This window comes from Calliphora vicina, chromosome 5, assembly GCF_958450345.1.
Source record: "Calliphora vicina chromosome 5, idCalVici1.1, whole genome shotgun sequence".
Taxonomy (NCBI): domain Eukaryota; kingdom Metazoa; phylum Arthropoda; class Insecta; order Diptera; family Calliphoridae; genus Calliphora; species Calliphora vicina.
In genome coordinates this window covers 63,579,774-63,604,320 of record NC_088784.1, presented here as the reverse complement: position 1 = coordinate 63,604,320, position 24,547 = coordinate 63,579,774, and the positions used below count along the sequence as shown (strand labels likewise).

General features: G+C 32.2%; 1 long non-coding RNA gene across 1 annotated transcript; it reads left to right on the top strand.

Annotated features, from left to right (window-relative positions):
* Positions 1-206: 206 nt before the first annotated feature.
* Positions 207-10,334, top strand: LOC135962076 (uncharacterized). Its single transcript, XR_010576623.1, has 3 exons — positions 207-569; positions 679-960; positions 9,783-10,334. It is a non-coding gene; the product is annotated as an uncharacterized LOC135962076 (long non-coding RNA).
* Positions 10,335-24,547: the final 14,213 nt, after the last annotated feature.

Here is a 24,547-nt window from a genome sequence, read left to right as displayed (position 1 = left end):
TGTATATATAATTTGTCATCACATCTGTGGGAGGTGCCACGCCCACTATTACTATTTTGCCCATTTTTGGCCTAAATAAGTAGTTCATACAAAGTTTGAAGGCTTTACATACTACAATTATACAGATTGTCCAAACTACCTTTGAACACTTTATTATAAATTATGAAATAATTTATAAATGTTGTATTTTATTGAATTTATATATATTTTTTAAATGCACTTATAATTAACTATTGAATTGTAACTGAATTTTGCTAAGTGCATTTGTATAACAATAATATTTTTGTATTGTAAAAGATTAATCTAGTGAATTTAGTACTCGCTATAGATTCGTGAATTGTCGGTTAAATTCAGCCTCAGGTTCTTGAACACACCGAGGTTTCATGTAATTATATTTTAACTTTTTAAAACACTTTCTTGTGAGCACTCACTTGTGTGCACTTACTTGTGAACACCCATTTTTTATACATACTTCTATGAAGTCAACCTATACTTTATTACCATTTTGTGAAGTACAATAAAATCAAACACATAATTTGTAACCTGAAATTGAAGAATCTTATTAAAAGGTGAGCAACATACTCAACCCAAATAAACAAATATTAGAACTCAAACTAATTCTCCCTTTGTTTATTTCTTTTATTTGGCATAAATACCCATTATAATTACTTGCACAAGTAATTATAATTAAAGCTAATTTTCCCATAGCCCTTTGGTCATCAAACAACTCATTTTTTACCATCATCATAATAAACAAAACCCAATCAATTTTGTTCATGGTCCAGTCGAACCGTCAAATTGTTTAAGTGACTCTTGGAAAAAATTAAACAATTGTCTCTTGGAGAAAATAAAAACAATTGTCTCTTGAAGAAAACAAAATTCACCACAATAGAAAAACAATGAGGTAATGTACAAAACGAAGATTTAAGGGCTCATCAGTTACAAATCAAACATCAAGCAGTAAGTCGAAAACATAAAATTATTATTAAAATCTCATACTCACATACATACGTAACAAAAACAAAAAAGACATACCACAACGCGACAAAACTAACATCATAAAAACAACAAACGTGTTGCAGAAAAAAAAGTGTTTAAAACCAAAAAACGAAACAAAAAAAAAAAGGTTATAAAATTATATATATGTATGTGCAAAATTTTTGTAAAAAGAAGTGTGCAACAAATTATTAAAAATTAAAAAACGAAAGTGAAAAAAAAAAGTCTCATTTGTCGCCATATTTCAAAAGGCAAAAAATACAAAAGTGTTCGTCAAAAAAAAAATGGCTTTATGTACATAATGGCTTTATGTACCTTGATTAACGCCATATTAAAAAAAAAATTTACATAAAAAAGGTCTTAGTTAACGCCATATATACGAATAAAGGTCAGTGGCCATAAGCATTAAATTCTATATATAAAAAATAGCCTAATTGTCATCCCGTTAGAACCAAAAAGAAGAAATATGTAATATAATTTTGCACATAAAAAGAAAAGTAAATACATACATACATATATAGTGCCTATAAGTAAAAAAAAAAAAAATTCATAAATTCCGTTACAATTTGTTGATCAAATCTAAAGCTACATTTGCACATACCTATATGTACATACAAAATTAAAACATCAACAAAAAGAAACCAAAATAATAAAAAAACCAAAAAATTGTTCCGCCCTTTAAATAAAGCCGTTATTTTTTCAATAATACATACAAAAAAAAATAAGGAAAAAGTAAGCAAGCAGAAATAAATAGTTATTGTGGTATGACTTTTTTAACAGAAAAACAAAGTTGAAACATTTTGTCTTTCATCTTGTCCTTCATTTCATCTCATCTTTATCTCATAGCCTCATATAAAAACCAAAATTTTAAGAGTAACTTGTATTTACTGTGTTTGCAAAATTTATAAAACAAAAATATAATCGCTCTTTAAAGTTAATACGCTCTGCGGTTAAATCAAAAGCTCAACCACCAGAGTTAATAATCGCTCTTACAATTAACTGTGCTCTTCAGTATAAAACAAAAAAAAAAAAAAAAAAAATTTACTCGCTCTTTAAAAACCAATTTACTGTGCTCTTCAGATTAATAAAAGTAATTTGTGCTTCAACCACCAAAAAATTTACTAGCTCTTTGAAAATAAATTTATTGTGCTAGTCAAGTTAAAAGCAATTGCATTTCAACCACCAAATTTTACAATCGCTCTTGGAATTTTTTGCGATCATCAGTGGAAATAAGAAAAAAAAAAATCATCCTATACAGAATTATTGGGGTAAGTTTATTTTCAAGGAAAATTTAAAAGAAGACAATTGCAATTGGTTTACTAATATATTCTTTATAAAAAACCAAAAGCAATATACATAGTTATTGTTTACTGCTTATTCCGTAAGAGAAAAGTATTTATAAAATCAAAAGCAAAATAACTTCACGCTCTTCCTTGTTCTTCATTCTATCCAATAATAAAAGGAAAAAAAGTGTGGTGAAAAAATTCAATATTGTCAAAGCAGCGGGTTTTAACCATGTTTTATGAAAATTAAAGCAGTCTACTTTCTCAGTTTACTTAACATCAGATTGTGTTTTCAATATTTTTATTATAAATGCTGTGTTTAATAATACAAATCTAAAAACAAAATACAGTCCGCTACAAAAAGAAAACCAGCAGCTATAATATCATTTTGGTCACACAAAAAATAAGCTATTGTGAAACAATCATTTCGCAATAAATAACAAATTAAAATAACTAATTAAAATTTCGAGTAATTAAATATTAAAACACAAAAATAAATTTTTACATCTATACGATAAATTTGATTATTCTCAGAATAATAAAAAGAGCAAAACATTGGTGTGTTGACAACACTAACATATTTATCAGGCATTTCTCATACAGAGTTGCCATTTTATTTTTAATTTTTGTACAAATCAAAAAACTAAATAATAAAATAGTGCCGATTTAAATAAAATTTCAAACACAAGTAGAAAAAATTAATAATTAAAAAGGAAATTTAAAATACAAGTGAAGGAAAGATATTTAATATTGTTATGTTTACACATTATCAAATCTTAGCACATAATTATTAATTTTGAAAAACCAATTTAAGATACAAGTGAATATTATACATTTGGATCAATTTATATTAAAAAGCTATACTCGTTAAACCATTTCAAAAAAAAAAAGTTCGTTGAACATAAAACTGATCAGCGGTAACACTGATCTGCAATTATCTGTACTTAACCTTCTAAGAAACGAAGTTCATGTTAAATTGTGCTCATCGTTTGCCTTAAAACCGCTCATGTTATGAATTTAACAATTTTTCACTAATAATTTGAATGCAAACTAGTTTGAACTATATTAATTCTCGTTTTTGAACCATTTTTTTTACTAGATAAAGAGTATCTAGTGCTATTCTTCAATAGCCCCGAATTCAAAAACGAATTACGTAAAGCAAACTAGTTTGAACCATCTTAATTCTCGTTTTTGAACCATATTTTAACTAGATAAAGAGTATCTAGTGCTATTCTTCAATAGCCCCGAATTCAAAAACGAATTACGTAAAGCAAACTAGTTTGAACCATCTTCATTCTCGTTTTTTGAACCATATTTTAACTAGATAAAGAGTATCTAGTGCTATTCTGCAATAGCCCTGAACTCAAAAACGAAGATAGAATTCCGTAAAACTCCAAAATCAAATATAATTCTAATCAGCTCAAACTATATTCATTTTCAGTTTTGATTCTTTTAAACTAGATAACGGGTATCTAGTGCTAGTTATAGCCCCTTTAATCAAAAACGAATATTGAATTTTGCAAGAACCGACATAAATAATCTGTTCAAGTTTTTTTTTATTCTCATTTTATTAATTTTACTAGATAACGGGTATCTAGTGCTAGAACTTACTAGCCCCTTAACTCTATAACGAGAATAAAAAACACTTAACAGATATTTAGTGCTAGAGCTTTCTAGCCCCTTAACTCTACTACCAATTCAACTCTACAATCTAAAACAATAAATGATAAATTCTCATTGTTATTCATTTGAACTAGATAACGGGTATCTAGTGCTAGTACTTACTAACTCCTTAACACTAATTTGAGAATAGAATATTTCAAAATTCCCAATTCAACTTATCCAAACACAACTTTAAATAGTGGAGTTTTTCAATCCATAAAGAGTAAAAAAAATTCTATTTTCCCACTTTTATTGCACTATTTCCAAAGAAGATATCTAACACTTTTCTAAAAAGTAAAACAAATACTCAATTTATATTCAAAATTCGCATACGTAAACCATTTAAAAATGACTTCTACATCTCAGAAAAATTCTAACCCATCTCCTAAGGAGCAGTTTGTATTTGATTGTGGCCATATGCTCCAGTTCTGTGAAAGATTTAACAGAGCACCTATAGAAGACCAAACCGAATCGGTCTTAGAAGTCAAGTTGAAAGACTTAGACACTAGATGGAACAAAGTAGAAGCTTCATATGAAAAAGTTATATTAGCTCAAGATGAGTTAGTTAAGCCAGAATTCAAAGAAGAGGCAAAGACGAATTTTGATGTGTGTGTAGACGCTTATTACCATTGTATATCCCAAATTCTTGATTTAATGAAAGCTTTCCGAATGGACAATTCCAATGTCCAAGGTTTTGATACGTCTGCACGTTATTCTCTCCCACCACAAGCTATTACCCAAAATATGGCACCCGATAATTCTAATAATTGCATTAAACTTCCTCCCTGTGACACTGAAGTTTTCAAAGGCAGTTATGAACAATGGCCATCTTTCCGGGACATGTTCACTGCAGTGTACATAAATCATTCAAAACTTTCTCCCGTCACAAAGTTATATCACCTTCGTAACAAAACGAAAGGTGAAGCAGGTGCAATTGTAAAAAGATATCCACTTTCTCATGATAACTTTGATTTGGCATGGAATGCTTTGAAAACTCGGTATGAGAATAAACGGGTACTTGTAGATAACCAGATTAAAATCCTCTTTGATATCCCAGCAGCAACTAACGAAAACAGTGAGTCTATTAGAAGAATACAATCTTCTGTTAATGATTCAATAGCTACTCTTACAACTCTTGGAGTACAAGTGGAAAGTTGGGACCCAATTCTCATTCGTCTAATATCTACTAAATTACCAGATTTAACCCTTTCTCTGTGGGAACAATCACTTACATCTCCTCGCGATCTTCCTAAGTGGTCGCAAATGTCTCAGTTTCTGGTAGATCGATACGAAGCTGTAGAACGCCTCGATAGTATTAGAACCTCAAAAGATAACTTTAGCCTGAACAAATCAAAATCACCAAATATACAAGCGTATACTTCACATGAAAATTTGAACGTATCTTGCATGTTATGCAATGAAGATCATAATCTTAGAACTTGTCCTAAGTTTCGAAAATTTTCAATACAGCAAAGAATCGACTTTGTATATAAAAATAAAATTTGCAATAATTGCTTAGGCTCATCACATTTAAAAGCAAATTGTAAAAGTAAGAAAACTTGTCTCTTTTGCAAAAAACTTCATAACACACTTTTGCATATGACAAGAACATCTCAATACCCATCTCAGAATATTGAAAAATCTGAAAAGAAAGATATTCCTAGCAATGTTTCCGAAAAACCTTCCCTACATGTTACTCAAATACATCAAACGAAAAATCAAGTTGAAGGCCCTTCTGGATCAAAACAAATTCACGCTAATTGTTCCACAAGTAACGAAAACATTCTATTACGAACTTCTTTAATGCAAATAGAGTATAGAGGAGAACTATTTACGATACGAGCTCTAATTGATCCAGGTAGCCAACGAACCTTCATAACTGAAAAAGTAAGAAACCGACTTCAACTTCCTTACCAAAAATCTCACTTCGAAGTTGTAGGCATTGGTGGGCAAAAGCAATCTGCGAACAAAGAGTGCGAGTTCGTATTGTACGCCAAAAGATATAATATACGAATCCCAGTTAAAGCAATAGTATTGCCCAAAGTTACAAAACAACTTCCAGCGTTCAGTTTCGAAATCCCTTATTCAATGCAACTTGAAGAAATAGATTTAGCAGACCCTACATTTAACAAGACTTCCCAAATAGATCTGATTCTAGGCAATGATTATGAACATTCAATTAACATTGCTGGTATAAAGAAAAATATTTGTGGCCAAACATCAGCCTACAATACAATTTTCGGATGGGTACTTAGTGGACCCATAAAAGCCCAAATCGTTCAATCTTTTACAACTACTGTTATCCCTGCTGATACGACAGATCTCAATACTCTCTTAAAGAGATTCTGGGAACAAGAAGAAATACCCTCAGCCCCTTCAAATTCTGTTGAAGATGAAATTTGTGAACGTTTTTATACCCAAACGACTAAACGTAATGAAAATGGCAGATACGTAGTAAGATTGCCATTTAAAAAAGAGTATCCCGAAAAAATCTTCCTTGGTTCGTCAAGATTCATTGCTCTAGCACAATATGCTAGAATGGAGAAAACTCTATCTAAAAATCCCGAACTTCATTCCCATTACATGGCAGTTCTGAACGAATATTTAGCTCTCGGTCACATGGAAGAAACTTCATCGCAAGAACATATGTCCCAAAATAAATGTAATTCCTTCTATTTACCACATCATGCCGTCGTTCGGCCAGAACATAAAACCACGAAGGTTAGAGTTGTTTTCAACGCTTCACGAAAAACAAAATCTCAATTTGCTCTTAACGATGTTCTCTATACAGGCCCTACTTTACAAAACGATTTGATAACTGTAATACTAAATTGGAGAAAATATCAGTATGTTTACAGCGGAGATGTACAAAAGATGTATCGACAAATTCTTGTACATCCAAAAGATAGACCCTTTCAAAAAATTCTCTTCCAAAATCAACCCGATGGTCCCATTACAGATTATCAGTTAAATACTGTAACCTTTGGTTTAAATTGTGCTCCGTACCTCGCTATTCGTACGCTTCTTCAGCTCGCGTCTGATACCGAAGTAGAATATCCCAAAGCAGCATCAATATTACGATCGGAAACATATGTTGATGATATTCTATCTGGAGGATTCTCGATAGAAGAAACATTATCCGCTCAGACCCAACTTATTAAAGTATTGAATTCTGCTGGATTTCCTTTAAAGAAATTCACAGCAAATGACCCAAGATTGCTCTCTCACTTACCCAAAGAAGATCTTTACGATCTAGACTTTCTTCGCTTTCATGAAGCTAGCTCAACCAAAACACTCGGCATTAAATGGAATGCACTTACAGATGCATTTACATACAGTTTTTCCCCAATTGATCAATCCACTAAAATAACTAAAAGACAAATTCTTTCGTCAGTAGCTAAACTCTTCGACCCAGCTGGATGGCTAGTCCCTATAGTCGTCAGAGCGAAAATACTTATGCAAACATTATGGTTAGAAGGGTTAGATTGGGATGAGGATGTTTCTACAGAATCCCTACAAAAATGGAATAGTCTCGTTCATGATCTTACCCAATTGGAAACAATATCAATTCCCAGATGGTTACAGTACACTCCTTCAGACACCATTCAGATTCATGGGTTCTCAGACGCTTCTAAAGCAGCTTACTGTGCGACGGTATTTATTCGATGTCAATCCCAAACCTATAATACTTTTTCGAATTTATTAGTTGCAAAATGTAAAGTTGCCCCAATACAAACTGTTTGTCTTCCCCGCTTAGAACTAAATGGCGCAGTACTACTCTCTAATCTTGTAAATTATGTCATGTCAGCTCTGAACTTTAATGTCAAGGAAATATATTTATGGACTGATTCGTCCATAGTACTAGGATGGCTCTCAAAACCACCTTCTTCTTGGGAGACATATGTTGCTAATCGAATTTCTCAAATTCATACTCTAACACCGAATGCAACATGGCGACATGTCCCAACCCACGACAATCCGGCGGATCTTGGAACACGGGGTTGTAGACCTCAAGATCTCGCAAATAATTCTTTATGGTGGCATGGACCATCTTGGTTAAACAAACCTTCATCTGAATGGCCCAAAAGAAATCCTTTGAAACTGATTGAAACTCCAAAGAAAATTGTATCCCTACATACAGAAACTCTAGCAAATGACATTTTAAACCATTTCTCATCTTATAACAAAGCTCTGCGAGTTATATGTTATGCTTTTAGATTTTTTAACAAATGCAGAAAAAATAATCAAATTGTCAACTTTGCTACCCAAGACTCTCTTACCCAACTCGAAATGAAATTTGTTAAAACAAGACTTTTACTTTTAGCTCAAAAATCATTCCACCCAGAAGATTACCAATGTCTGTTAAACTCACAACCCTTACCCAATAAAAGTTCTCTTAAAAATCTGAATCCATTTCTCGATTCGAACTTTCTTCTACGAGTAAATGGTAGACTATCTCAATCCTCGCTTCCATACAATGAGCGTTATCCAGTGATATTACCTGGTAATTCAAGAATTTGTCAATTATATCTTACACATTTACATAAATTTCTCTATCATGCGGAATGCAGCCAGCTTTGTCGAATGGTACAAACAGAATTTTTTGTTTTTAGGCTCAAACCTCGGATTAAAAAGATAATTCATCACTGCAAAACGTGTATTATCTACAAACAGCAACCACTTTCCCAGATTATGGCCCCTTTACCCTCAGAAAGATGCAATTTATCTCTTCCATTTCAGATAACTGGTATTGATTTCGCGGGCCCTTTTGAACTAAAAATCTCACCCTTACGAAAATCTACTTACATAAAAGCTTACGTTAGTGTATTCGTTTGTTTTAGTACCAAGGCTATTCATTTGGAGCTCTGCTCAGACTTATCCTCAGCGGCATTTCAAGCTGCATTCTCTCGATTCGTTGGGAGACGGGGGCTGCCCCAAAGGGTAGTATCTGACAATGGAAGAAACTTCTTGGGTGCTAGTCGAATACTCGAACGCGAATTCGCAAAATTCATAGAAAACTCAGCTCAAGATATAGCCCAAAAGTATATTACGCATGGTTTTGAGTGGAAATTTATACCTCCACATGCACCTCACATGGGCGGCTTATGGGAAGCCGCCGTCAAAAGCTTCAAATATCACTTAAAACGAATAGCTGGCTCTCAAAAGTTTAATTTTGAAGAATTTTCTACCGTTTTAGCTCAAATCGAAGGAGTTCTCAACTCACGACCAATCTCTGCTATCTCAGAGGACCCTTCAGATTTAACAGCCCTTACTCCAGGACACTTCATAAGAGGTGCTCCGCTTATGGCTTTCCCAGATCAAGATGCTAAAGAAATGTCTCTCATAAATAGATGGGAGAAATTAAAGGCAATTCACCATCAATTTTCTCTTCGATGGAAAGAGGATTACCTAAAATCGCTACACAAACGCTACAAGTGGAAGAACTCTTTCCCAAACCTTAAAGCTGGAGATCTTGTAGTTGTAATGGATGATCTGCAACCGCCTTATGAGTGGCGCTTAGGAAGAGTAGAAAAAACACATCCCGGTTCAGATGAGAATGTACGTGTTGCCGACGTACGTATAGCATCAGGTGTAATAACCCGGCCAATAGCGAAATTATGTTATCTTCCTTTCCTAGATAATGAAAATGCTCAATAAAATGTCTCTTATGAATATATTCCACAATCATTAAATTTTTATTTAGTAAATTTGAATTTGTATATATAATCACACACTCATATTTATCACATCTCATAACACATTTCTCACATCACACATTCCTCATTATTTATTTGCCCAACTCTCATTTCCAGTTACTAACTATTTGTTCTATTTTCTTAGGCCAAATCGAAGATTAGAAACCACTCGCCCAAGCCAGCAACAAAGCACCAGGGAAACCTACCGAAGACGTGTGATACTAAGAGAATCACAGATCTACAAATGCGTATTATGCAAGAAGTACCATGCATTAAGATTTTGTGTGAAATTTTTGAAGATGTCATTACAACAGCGCCTAAATGTGGTCAAAAGACACCACTACTGCCACAATTGTCTGGCAAGAAGCCATATTTTACGGTCATGCACGTCAAAGGATACGTGCCGAAAATGTAAGAAACTCCACCACACCTTGCTTCACCCTACACCACAAAACCAGCGACGCAATTCCACCAGCCACAACAATCAGCGTCATCAACCACCAATAACATCAACAACCAGACAACAATCATCACAGCTTTTAGCAACGCCAGATGCCAAAATTATCGTAAAAGCTATAAAGTCTTTGGCTCAGGTCCTCTCAGCTTAATTATTTGTTGCAATACTGCAAGGACGGCGCCATGTCCAAACTACCTTTGAACACTTTATTATAAATTATGAAATAATTTATAAATGTTGTATTTTATTGAATTTATATATATTTTTTAAATGCACTTATAATTAACTATTGAATTGTAACTGAATTTTGCTAAGTGCATTTGTATAACAATAATATTTTTGTATTGTAAAAGATTAATCTAGTGAATTTAGTACTCGCTATAGATTCGTGAATTGTCGGTTAAATTCAGCCTCAGGTTCTTGAACACACCGAGGTTTCATGTAATTATATTTTAACTTTTTAAAACACTTTCTTGTGAGCACTCACTTGTGTGCACTTACTTGTGAACACCCATTTTTTATACATACTTCTATGAAGTCAACCTATACTTTATTACCATTTTGTGAAGTACAATAAAATCAAACACATAATTTGTAACCTGAAATTGAAGAATCTTATTAAAAGGTGAGCAACATACTCAACCCAAATAAACAAATATTAGAACTCAAACTAATTCTCCCTTTGTTTATTTCTTTTATTTGGCATAAATACCCATTATAATTACTTGCACAAGTAATTATAATTAAAGCTAATTTTCCCATAGCCCTTTGGTCATCAAACAACTCATTTTTTACCATCATCATAATAAACAAAACCCAATCAATTTTGTTCACAGATAGATATGAATTTTAGTATTTAGATTGTTTGGGAGGTACCACGCCCACTACTTATAGTCCGCCCATTCTTGTCCTAAATATTATATTGATGATAGAATAACCGTACAAAATTAATGGACTCTTTCTCTGATAGTATTTTATATATTAGATTTTTTTAAGTTATCATCATATGGGAGGTGCCACGCCCTCTGTGGCTACTACTCCCATTTTGCCTCAAATATTTATACAAATGGTGGAATTGCTCATGCAAAATTTGAGGACTATATCTATTATAGCTTCCTAAATATTTGATTTTTAAAATTAACTTTGTATGGGATGTATCTAGAGTTGTGTAGCTCATGAATGACCTAGTTCAATTGAACTATTCACTCAACTGAGCGAAGTGAGTCATTCATCATACTGAGCGTCTTCAGCTCAGCACTGAGCGTTTTCAACTGAGCGGTTTTGTTTTATGCTCATGTTTCTTTCAGTACTCGTGAAAGAGCTGCACAAGCACATTAATTTGTCATCTTCAATGTTTCACATGTTTCACTTTACTCGTCAATTCTGTAACATTCTTTCGCTCACTGAAAGGTGAGTGAGTACACGCAGAGAAAAAATATAATTGGGCATGGTTACTGTAACCATTTAAATAGTGTTACAAGATTTTTAACTATATTATAGTCACAGTAACCATTTACATAATTGCGGTAACCATAATATGGTTGATACAATCATGATTCCCATGATTGTATCAACCATATATATGGTTACAGTAAACAAATATATGTTTGTGGCAACCATATTTATGATGAATAATTTTATCATAATATGTTGTTCTCAGATTATGATAAGCCTTAAGCCGAGAGCAACATAATATGATAAGTCCTTCATCATATGAATGGTTGTCACAAACATATATTTGTTTACTGTAACCATATATATGGTTGATACAATCATGTGAATCGTAAATTAACCATATTATGGTTACCACAATCATGTAAATGGTTACTGTGACCATAATATAGTTAAAAAACTTGTAACAATATTGAAATGGTTACAGTAACCATGCCCAACTATATTTTTTCTCTGCGTGTATTGTGTCCAACAAAAATAAAACGATCATTCAAATGTATACATTTGAACAAACCTATAGGTTTGTTATGTATGTATATGATCGTATGGTGCCGCATATATATTTTTGCATTGATTATCATTTTTGCTTTGATATGATACAACGTTTGTATGAACTGTTTCAAGAATTATTAGAGTTATTCAAATTGTTTTTGTTTTCATGAAGGAATTTTTATATGTGTGCTATTGAATGACTGTGAATTTATTTATGGTAGGTGATGTAGAATGAAATAAAGAAAGAGTATTGCTACAGTTTGTAAGTATATTTCATAAAATAATAATGAAAGTCCAATTTCAGAAGGACATTTGTATGGGGGCTAGGCGAAATAATGGTCCGATTTCAGCCAGTTTCAATAGGCTTGGTCCTTGGGCCGAAAAAATAATATGTACCAAATTTGATCGAAATATCTTCAAAATTGCGACCTGTACTCTGCGCATAAGGTTTACATGGACAGTAGAGTGCTCCAAGATTGTATGGACGAAAAAAACTTTCTAGGTACAGGCCGTCCCCCCCTCTAGAATTGTTCTATGTATTGTAAAAACACGTTGTGTAAAATATTAGGATGATAGGATAACGTTAACTGGTGGCGCAACGACGCTGAAGTTTTGAGGTGCATTTACAAGGGGAAAATATGCAATTTTTTCAGTTTTTGTAAAAATTTTGCCATTAAATAATGACTTTTACAATTTAATTTAAAAGAATCGAAATGTGTACGTAATTGTCGTTATAATCTATATATATAAAAGAGTAACGTGACTGACTGACTGACTGACTGATTCATTCATCATCGCACAGCCCAAACCGCTAAAACTAGCTAGTTGAAATTCGGGTAATGGGTTCCTTTTACAATATGTAGATCCACTAAGAAGGGATTTTTTGAAATTCGGTCGTTAAGGGGGACAAATGGGGCAAAAACGGGTAAAACCTGTACCTCTATATCTCCAAAACAAATAAACTTAGAAATAATATTTTAAATGCGTCCGCCTGTAATCAAAAAAAGAGCCGACAGGTGTTTGGTACTTTTTTGAAATTCAAAATTCAAGTGGCCATATGGGGTAAAAATAGTCCCCGTAGAACCCTCTGTTAACATGTATATCTCCTACATAAATAAACATAGAAATATTATATTGAATGTATCTGGCTCAGATCAATAAAAACTAGAAATCTTTTTGGTACTTTTTTGAAATTCGAATTCCTAAGGCCTCAAAATTGTTTTCTTTTTTGGTACTTTTTTATCAAAATGTATTTTCTCACTAACAATTCCATGAACTATTATTTTACGTACGTATTACTAGGTACTTTTTTGAAAATTATTTCTTCACGGGGGACAAAAAGGGGACAAAAAACGGGATAAAAACGGAGATTTGATATTATTTATTCAATTTAAAAATAAAAAAAAGATAAAATATTCTTCCAACCACACAAAAAAGAATCCACAACATGCTATTCGGAAGTCAAATACAAATGGGTAAAAAGGGCCAAATTTCAGTACACTTATATTGGTACTTTTTTGAAATTCATTTCTACTATTCTATTCAAGTAGTTTTATTTTTTTTTTTCAATAAAATTGTTTTGCCTCCACTGAGATTCGAACCGATGTAGTTCGGCTACAGTTCAGTAGTCTAAACCCTTAGCCTACACCAGAATGTTTATTTTAGTGTTTAGAATACTAATTTTATTTTAAAATATATAGTTTTTCACCCTATTCACCATTAGTTGAATTCTAATGGTGTTGAAAATTCCAATAGTACAGACACAAACCTTAACCTTTTTTATAAAAATTATTATTTTCACCTTATTCAATAAATTTAAAATTTATTCAACATACAGTTATATGAAATGTATATGGGAATTTATGAGGGAAAATATTAATAACAGTGTTGTAAATATAGTTGGTTTAATGCTATTTGAAATGTTATAGTTTTATTTGATAAAAAACTACAAAACAAAAAATTTCAATTTTAGAAAAAATTAAATTTCTTTATCAGAACTCGCACTGGTATAGATTATGACCACGGACCATGATAGACCAACACCCTATCTAACTATTCCAGCAAGATTCATCTGCCAATCTTCTCCCATTTCCAAGAAATTTAGATTCATTCTCCAAATTAAATTTTCGTAAAAATTTAATTTCTCTGAACTCGCACTGTTAAAGGTTATGACCATGGACGATGATAGACTAACAGCCTATCTATAAATTCCATCATGTTCCATCCGCCCATCTTTTCCCGTTTTCCTAGAATTCGGATTCAGCCTCCCAAGTATATTAAATTTTGATTTTGGTCAAAATTAAAAAATTATTATCAAAACTCGCTCTGTTAAATATTATGACCACAGATTATCATAGTGGGACAGTTTATCTATAAATTCCAACAAGTTCATTCCACCTATCTTCTCCCATTTCCAAGAAATTTAGATTCATCCTCCAAAAACATTTTAATTTTCGAAAAATTTAATTTTCCCATCTTCTCCCGTTATACAGGATTTTAGATTCATCCTCCAAAAAATTTAAATTTTCGAAACATTTAAATTTCTCTATCAGAACTCGCACTGTTAAAGGTTATGACCACGGACCATGATAGACCATCTTCTCCCATTTCCAAGAAATTTAGATTCATCCTCAAACAAAATTTAAATTTTCGAAAAATTTAAATTTCTTTATCAGAACTCGCACTGTTAACGGTTATGCACGGACCATGATAAACCAACACCCTACCTAAATATTCCAGCAAGATTCATCCGCCCATCTTCTACCATTTCCAAAAAATTTAAATTCTTCCTCCCAAAACTTGCACTGTTAAGGGTTATGACCATGGGTTATGATAGAAAAACACCTTGGCTATAAATTCAAGCAAGTTCCTTCTGCCCATCTTCTCCCGTTATAAAAGAATTTAGAATCATCCTCAAAAAAATTTAAATTTTCGAAAAATTTAAATTTCTCTAGCAGAACTCGCACTGTTAAAGGTTATGACCACGGACCATGATAGACCAACACCCTACCTAAATATTCCAGCAAGATTCATCCGCCCATCTTCTCCCATTTCCAAGAAATTTAGATCATCCTCCCAATAAATTTAAATTTCCGAAAAATTTTAATTTCTCTATCAAAACTCGCACTGTTAAGGGTTATGACCATGGGTTATGATAGAAAAACACCTTGGCTATAAATTCCAGCAAGTTCCATCTGCCCATCATCTCCCGTTTTCCATGAATTTAGATTCGTCCATCCATAATAATTAAATTTTAAAAATTCCGCAAAAGTATAAAACTATGTTTGACATTTATAGTTTTTGGAAAAAACGGGAGATTAGTTCCCGTTTCAATCATTAGTGGTACATTAGGTTCAACCGTGTGGTTATTATTCCATTTTGAATACACTTTCCTTGATTTACAATGTTTAACGGTGTCATGTAAACTTTTAAACATAACTCTGTTAACTCAACTGGTTTGTGTCTAGGGTTATAAATTTCGAAATTTAACATCACACACATTATTAAATATATCTATTAAGTATATCTTTATCTATCTACTATTAATATTTGCAATTATTATTATGAATTTTCAATTACGCAAGCAGTTTTGAGATGCTTTAATACTTCAAAATATCATGGACTACAAACAATTGTAAGGTGTATTTACTTTACGCAATAATTAAAATTTCTATATCTTTATCTATCTACTATTAATATTTGCAATTATTATTATGAATTTTCAATTACGCAAGCAGTTTTGAGATGCTTTAATACTTCAAAATATCATGGACTACAAACAATTGTAAGGTGTATTTACTTTACGCAATAATTAAAATTTCTATAATAAACATTTTAAAATAATTTACGTAGTTGTTTTGTTATTTCCACATTTTTTCGCTAACGAAGTAGCGGGTTGCATGCTAGTAAGATATAAAAGACAAAAATTGGTGAAAAAATGTTAAAGTTATTAAAAAATCGCCAGGCCATTAACGTGTCTCAGGCCACTAGAACAAGAAATTTATGAACAAAATTAACATATTTTGAGAAATATTAAAATAAAAGCTTATTTTTACTTAAAATATATCCATATTTACTTGTGTATGAGTTTTTGTCCTCGTAGGATACCGTTAACCTATTCGCAGGTATGACCAAAAAAATTTAATTTTTTTAACGGCAGTTTCAAAACTCCAATTTCAAATTTTTAAAAATTTTGTTAAACAAATTTCAGAATTTTTTGATCATCACATGGGGATTTATTGACAACATAATAGGGAATAAAAATGTGAAAAAAGTATGTCAATACCTCCTATAGTTTTTCCGTACCTGCGATATAAATTTTGCGATTTTCGAGAAAAACTAATTTTTTGGCCATATTTTGGGGAATGACCAGAATTTCCTTACTGTAATGATTTTTAAGTAAAAGCTATTCAGAATAATATAGTCCAGGTAATTTTAAATATAGTCTGAAAGTTTTACTAAAATCGGAAAACTTTAACCCTTAAATCGTGAAGGTCAAAGGTCAATTTTTTCAATATTTGGAATTTCTCATGGAAAGATAGCGAAATATTATATATTTTTGAGCCGATTTTGATGAAACTTATGAAAAATATAAAATGAAGTCTAGTATTCACAATAACAGTACAAAAATGGAAATTAACCCTTAATAGCACTTGGGGTCCAAATGACCCTCAACTTTTAAAATCACGAAAAACACATTAATTTTGACCCCAAGTACTCTTAAGGGTTAATTTCCATTTTTGTACTGTTATTGTGAATACTAGACTTCATTTTATATTTTTCTTAAGTTTCATCAAAATCGGCCCAAAAATATATAATATTTCGCTATCTTTCCATGAGAAATTCCAAATATTGAAAAAATTTACCTTTGACCTTCACGATTTAAGGGTTAAAGTTTTCCGATTTTAGTAAAACTTTCAGACTATATTTAGAATTACCTGGACTATATTATTCTGAATAGCTTTTACTTAAAAATCATTACAGTAAGGAAATTCTGGTCATTCCCCAAAATATGGCCAAAAAATTAGTTTTTCTCGAAAATCGCAAAATTTATATCGCAGGTACGGAAAAACTATAGGAGGTATTGACATACTTTTTTCACATTTTTATTCCCTATTATGTTGTCAATAAATCCCCATGTGATGATCAAAAAATTCTGAAATTTGTTTAACAAAATTTTTAAAAATTTGAAATTGGAGTTTTGAAACTGCCGTTAAAAAAATTAAATTTTTTTGGTCATACCTGCGAATAGGTTAACGGTATCCTACGAGGACAAAAACTCATACACAAGTAAATATGGATATATTTTAAGTAAAAATAAGCTTTTATTTTAATATTTCTCAAAATATGTTAATTTTGTTCATAAATTTCTTGTTCTAGTGGCCTGAGACACGTTAATGGCCTGGCGATTTTTTAATAACTTTAACATTTTTTCACCAATTTTTGTCTTTTATATCTTATTATAACGACAATTACGTGTACATTTCGATTCTTTTAAATTAAATTGTAAAAGTCATTATTTAATGACAAAATTTTTACAAAAACTGAAAAAATTGCATATTTTCCCCTTGTAAATGCACCTCAAAACTTCAGCGTCGTTGCGCCACCAGTTAACGTTATCCTATCATCCTAATATTTTACACAATGTATTTCTACAATACATAGAACAATTCTAGAGGGGGGGACGGTCAAAATTCGCAATTTTATTTTTTTGGAGCACTCTAATGGACAGCCAGCCAGCCGACCAGACGGACGGACGGACGGACATCGTTTAATCGACTCAGATTCTAAGTCGATCGGTATACTTTAAGGTGGGTGTTAGACTAATATTTTTGGGCGTTACAAACATCTGCACAAACGCATAATACCCTCCCCACTATAAAAAGCGCGATCGCGAGAATTTTAAAGTTTTATATCGAGAGCCAGTTATCACTCACATCCACATCTGTAGTTTTTATATTGTCTCATTTTAAATATTGTGTTATATATATTTCAATGCAATGCATTTAAACTTTGCAGGAAGTCTTTTAGTGGCAGGTGTTGGGAAAGATCTCTATTATTCAACCTCCCATTACTAGTTAATATAATGATATCATCTTAAAACAATATGGTAGTTTGTTTATCAATAACATGCACAAATTTAGTGTGTCTCATTGATGTAGTTCTATAGATATAGGAGAATTAATAATTCATTTGTATGGGGGGAACCCGATTCCACCCTCGTATACTCTTCCGATTTTGATGGAACGTGTAGTTTGTTTTTTGAATTATCCACAGCCAATTTAGTGTGCATAACTATTGTAGTTCTATAGATATAGTACAGATACTAAATATTTTATATGGTGGGTAATTGATATCCCCCTCCTATATCCCTAAAATTTTGTTACAATATGCAGATTTGTCTAAGAGCTATCCAAGTAAAATTTTGCTAGCGTCGTTATTATTGTTGTTGAGATATTAATAAATCCGTAAAAAAGGGCATTTGACCCCACTGTGCAGCGCCATAGTAGGGAGCTGTAATGCATTTATGGGTACCGTGAAATAGCTCCCAAATGAAATAACTCCCAATGCAATAATTTCCAATCCACAAGCAATGTATTTATTAATGCTAACAAAAATGGTAAAAGTTGCATCATCTGAGGTATATAAAAACTGGCTTCGCTCAATAAAGTGTTTTTTCATCGCAATAGTCCACAAAAGTTTCATACAGAAAGAAAAATTGTCCACGCTCACTAATACGCCGAATGATAAAACCGAATGAAATATATGATGTGATATCAGCTGAAACTTCTAATAAAGTAAAAGATCCAGGATTGCATGAGATTGTTACGAACAACATGATTTATGGCCCCTGTGGATCATTGAATATCAATTCTCCGTGTATGGTCGACGGCAAATGTTGGAAGCGTTTCCCACGATCATTAGTAGCAGAAACAATTACAGGAAATGACGGTTACCCATTGCATCGTCACCGTTCAACTGCAGACAATGGAAGATCAACAATTGTGAAAATGAATCAACAGAACATTCAAATTGATATCCGTTGGATTGTTCCAAAACATTCAACCCACATATCAACTTTGAATCCTGCCATTCCTTTAAATCTATCAAATACATCTGAAAATATGTTACCAAAGGTAGTGATATGTTTGTGATGGGAGTTAGTGCAGAGAATTCCAACGATGAAGTCACTCAATTGTAAATGTGCCGCTATGCTAGCAGTAACGAAGCAACTTGGAACGTTTTTTCATTTGCCATTCATGAAAGACTGTTGTTCATTTAGCCGAACAACTGGAAAATTTGTCAAATAGTGTACTTCACTGAGGAGAATGTAATACAACGAGTTCCTCGAAATGTGCCGGAATGATGAATTTATGAATATATTCCGCAATACCAAGATATTATACTTGAAATCAATCGTCAAAGAAATTTCAAATCCAAATTTGCAACTGAGCAAGGAAATTTACAACGAGGCTTCGATAATAATTGAGGACATGTGCTGATATTAATTGAGCACAACAGCTCATTCAGCACTCAAGTTACCATTGAATATGCAAATCAATGAAAATCTAAAATGCAAGATTTCCAAGAACAGTGCAATAGCCAAAGTTTTGCAGCAAAGCAAACTGATCGTTTGGGATGAGTGTACAATGGCGCAGCAAAAGTCTTTTGAGGCAATAGACAAAACCTTGAACGACCAAAGCCGGTTTTGTGATGCGATGTTTCAGTTGGCAGGTGATTTTCTGCACGCATTATATGAAAAAACGTACAAATTTGTCAAAGGGGGCAAGGTTTGAGGAACTTCTGAGGAGTAAATAAAGGCTTTTTATATAAGTTTTGATATTGTTAAAAACCTTAGGACTTGGGGAATGATACTTTAGTACAACTAAATAATTTTATAAAATTTGGACCGTCATTTACCTTTAAAACTAAAAAAATTACAATATGGTGATTTTCCACGAATAAAAATATAAAATTTGAATTAATGTAAAATTTGAACAGTTTAAGTTATCATAATAAACTTTACAACCAATATAGACTCAAATGTCCTTAAATTAATGGCATTAGAATTTTTGAAATTTTTTATTTTCAAATACCAAAATTCCTAAAATGAGTTTTTTTAGAAAAGTGCCTACTGTGACGTTATTTACCGTGTAATAGTAAAGACACTTAGTAAATATTTAAGAAACATATGGTGTTATACAAATATGGAGCTTTTTTGTGGATCCATGCTTTGCCTTTTTAGAATTTTTTACTCATACGGAAATTTTTTTTTTTAAATTGTCCAAGTTTGTATAGGTCTGCGGGGTGATATGTCCGATTAAGTGAGTCAAATTTTTCTTCACGCGCTTTTGCATTAAGTTGTCCTTCCAAATCATGTAAAAATTCTATATATCCCGAAGAAAATTTTTTTCTGCAAAAGAAAAAATATATCGACTTTTTTGGGAAAAAACGTAAAAAATACGGCCCTTTTTACAAGTTCCAACTTTGGATGCGTATAACTTTTTATAGGGAAGAGATAACTGTTAGCAAGATGCTTTTATTTCGTTTAGAATTTTATCGCCAATATAGCTGATATTTTAAAAATAAATTTCGACCTGAAAAGATCGAGCAAAATTAAAAAAAAAATAAATCAATTAACCTGAATATCTCTTCAACTAATAGAGATAAACTACACTTGTAAGCGTATACTTTCTCAAGGACTATTTATATTTAAAATTTCAGCTCATTCGGATCATAAATGGATTTTTGGCGATTTTTTTAAAAAAATTGAGACCCGAGGTGACCAATTTTGGAGGGCTACGCACTGACCCCCTTTATCGCTAGGAAGCTCGAAAACATCTCAGCTCAAACCATGTGATATTTCGTAATAATATATCCAATAAACCACTGTGGGTCGTTAATGCAATAAGTTCTCTTAAGAACAGTATATCACCAGGATTATGTGGTATATCACACGAGCTCTTGTTTGCAGATTCAGAGATTAGTGCACTAATTATCTTTCCCCTCATCGCAGACTTCTGGGAAGCGGAATCACTACACAGAGAACTTAAACGAGTTTTCAAAATTCTCAAAAAAGGCGACCACAAGGATCGAAACAATTGGAGAAAAATAACACTCCTCACCAAATGAATCTCTAAGGTAGTAACGCTCAGATATGAACAGACTGGCTTTAGGCCTCATAAATCTTGTATTGATCATATCGATAGTCATAACAGAGCAATTTGTTGAATGGCGATCGCCACTATATCTATACTTTCTAGACTTTGAAAAGCACTTGACACACTAGAAAACAATGTCATAAGGAGTGCGCTAATATATGAAGGTGTTCCACCGAAACCCATATCTCTTATTTAAAGCCTGTATGATAAGGCAACATACCGCTCCAGCTTGAAAATAAATTAAGAAATTCAATTTCAGTAGGTAGTATTATGGCTACGACAATATAGAACGGCAATGGTTTAAGATGGGGTCTGAATGTAAGCTTTAGCGACCTTTATTACGCAGACGATATTAGTATTATGACATACTGCTACAACTAGAAAATATTAGAGAAGAAGCAGGTTTGAAGACAAATATTATGAAAACAAAAACATTACGTGTTAATGAAACATGACATGAAAAATTCTACATTAATAACCTTGAACTGGATGATGTTGAATCTTTCACCTACTTGGGTAGCATTATAACAAAGACTGGTGGCTCTAAGGAGGACATTAAAAACCGCGACACAAAAGCCAGACAATCCATTGCTATGATGAATTCCGTCTGTCTTCTCGAATGAAGCTTAAAATATTCAACACAAACGTAAAGTCAATCCTACTCTATGGCTGCAAGTGTTTGTGAACGAATGCCTAATACGTATCTTCTGGCCAAATGTAATCACGAATGCAAGATTGTGGACCGAAACTAATCAACTGCCACTTGCAACAGAAATAAAGAATCGCAGGTGGAACTGGATCGGCCATATTCTATGCTAACGACATCACCAGAAACGCCATCGACTGGAATCCGATGCTGCTGCCATGAACAAAAGTTGGGGATAAATAAAATTTCTTGTCCACGATAAATCACGTAGGAACGAAGTGATCGTATTTATATGACTAAAATAACAAATGAGGCTAAATTGTGTCTTAATAAAGACTATAAGTGAAACTAATCTTAAACCATGATTAAAGCTTAATTGAAACCAGAGACATAACTGTTATAAGAAATATCTAAAATAATTTAGCCATAACTGTTATATTGTAGAAATAAATGTTTGTTTCTTTAAATAATAGTTATTCTCAATGAAAATAAGTTTTGCTTTTCAATAAGTGTTATTCATAATAAATATTTTTTTTCGTTTCTCATAACTTTTATTTTTGATTTTTATGTTTTTACGTTGCCTTATAAGAGCTATTCATAATAAATATTTTTCGTTACTCATAACTTTTATTTTCGATTTAACTTCACCTGAAGTATCTCCACTTCAACCAATATCCGATTTTCTGATTGACGAATCGACGAATCTAAATACGTCATCGTTGTTCGGAACATCAATTAGAGAACTTGAAGTGGATTTATCTTCAGAAGATGACAAAGGCAATACAACGCGAGAGTTATTAGCAGCTATAGCTGAAATATAGAGCTTTAAACCTATGAGACTTGACTGGTAGAAGCCGATTTGTTGCAATATTAGGAAGAGAAAAAGGATAGTTTTGCAATTTTTAAATAAATTGGTTCATATTGTCTATGCACTGCCGGCTAAACGGCTTTCTGTTTAAAGAGCATTTTCTGCTTTGCGTATTTTGTTGACTGAGAAAAGGTGCAACTTGGCGGACAATGCGTTTGCTAAAACATTGCTTGTGAAACAAAATTCTTCATAATTGAAAAACACACAATAAAAAACATCAATCTCATACCAAGCTTATTTTTTGCGACTTTAAAGGTTAAATTCAATGTATGTACTAATAAAATGCAACCAAGGTGGCGAAAGAAACTTCTTTTGAGTTATGACCAACGAAAAAAATATATTATTTACAATAACTCTTATTAGGCAACTTAAAAACAAATTGAAAAAAAAAGTTATGAGCAACGTAAAAAAATATAAATCGAAAATAAAAGTTATGAGCAACGTAAAAAAATATATATTATGAATAACACTTATTAGGCAACGTAAAAAAATAAAAATCGAAAATAAAAGTTATGAGCAACGAAAAAAAATATTTATTATGAATAACTCTTATTTGAAAACGTAAAAATTATTCATTGATTTATGCCTAACTTTTTCAGTCTCAAAAAATTTATTAACAGTTATTTTTGGTCTCTGATTGAAACTATATAAAGTCTATGAGTAAAGCTAAATTTAGACCACGATTGAAGCTAAACTCCGCGGCCATTTCCCTCGATCTGGTCGCTTTACTATTAGCCTTAGGGAGGGAGGAATAATGCACTGTATTATGAATAACGACTAATATGCCTCCATCGTTGCTTCTGATCCATGAAATGCTGAAATTCTGTAGATTTTTGATTGTACTGTAACTGATGAATCTCCCCGAATTCACATATTGGCGAGTACATTCCAAGCTCTGCCATTGTCGCTTTGATGCACTCCATTCCGTTACCACAGTAGTAATGTAACCATCTTATTGCTCAACAAAGCCACCAGCAGATTTTCTTTAACTACCTCGTTAAAGGGTCGTTTTGTGCATGACGATGGGACTGTTTGTTTTGTCTTATTCAGATTTCATCTACTATTTTTGTACACATGACTGTGTGGGTACCTGTGTGTACAAATGATAAAAAAACGACATGAAACTCTAGAAAAATGACATCGATAAAATGTTTTTGACATGAAGTTCATACACAATACCTACATACTGAATACAATATGTGACTATAGTACACCATAACACAAATATAAATACATAAATGCTGTTTGATGAAAAAAAAACAAGGATAATAAAGGTGGAAAATATATGCGTATACCAACCATGTTTGTACATTAGGCCAGTCCTTAAAAATAATAGAATTACTTTGGATGGTTCTTATTTTGTTCATTAGCAGCTAAAACCGGAAATCGACTTAAAGTTGTAAAATAGTAAAATGATGGTGTTTTTCTTTATATCTTAAAGTATGATAACAAAAATTTTCGATAGGGCCTCGATCATCACCAGGGGCCTATTTAACTAAACTACAATTCTACAAGTTTACAAGTTACAATTACAAGTCTAATTACAATTGCTGATGAATTGTGTTTCATTAAAATTTTCACAACACTTGTAGCTTTTTGCACTTGTAAACTACAATTTCTACAATTACAAGTTCTTGTACCTATATATTGTGATATTAATTTTACAATTCTTATTTCTTATTAATACTCAAAATGCTGAAATATCCTATAAAAGCGCAATATATTATATAAACAAGTAAGAAAGTATGGTCGGTCAAGCCCGACCATATAATACCCTACACTAAGTAAAAGCGAAAAAAAAATTTCTTTTAAAATTCCAATAATTTATATTTTT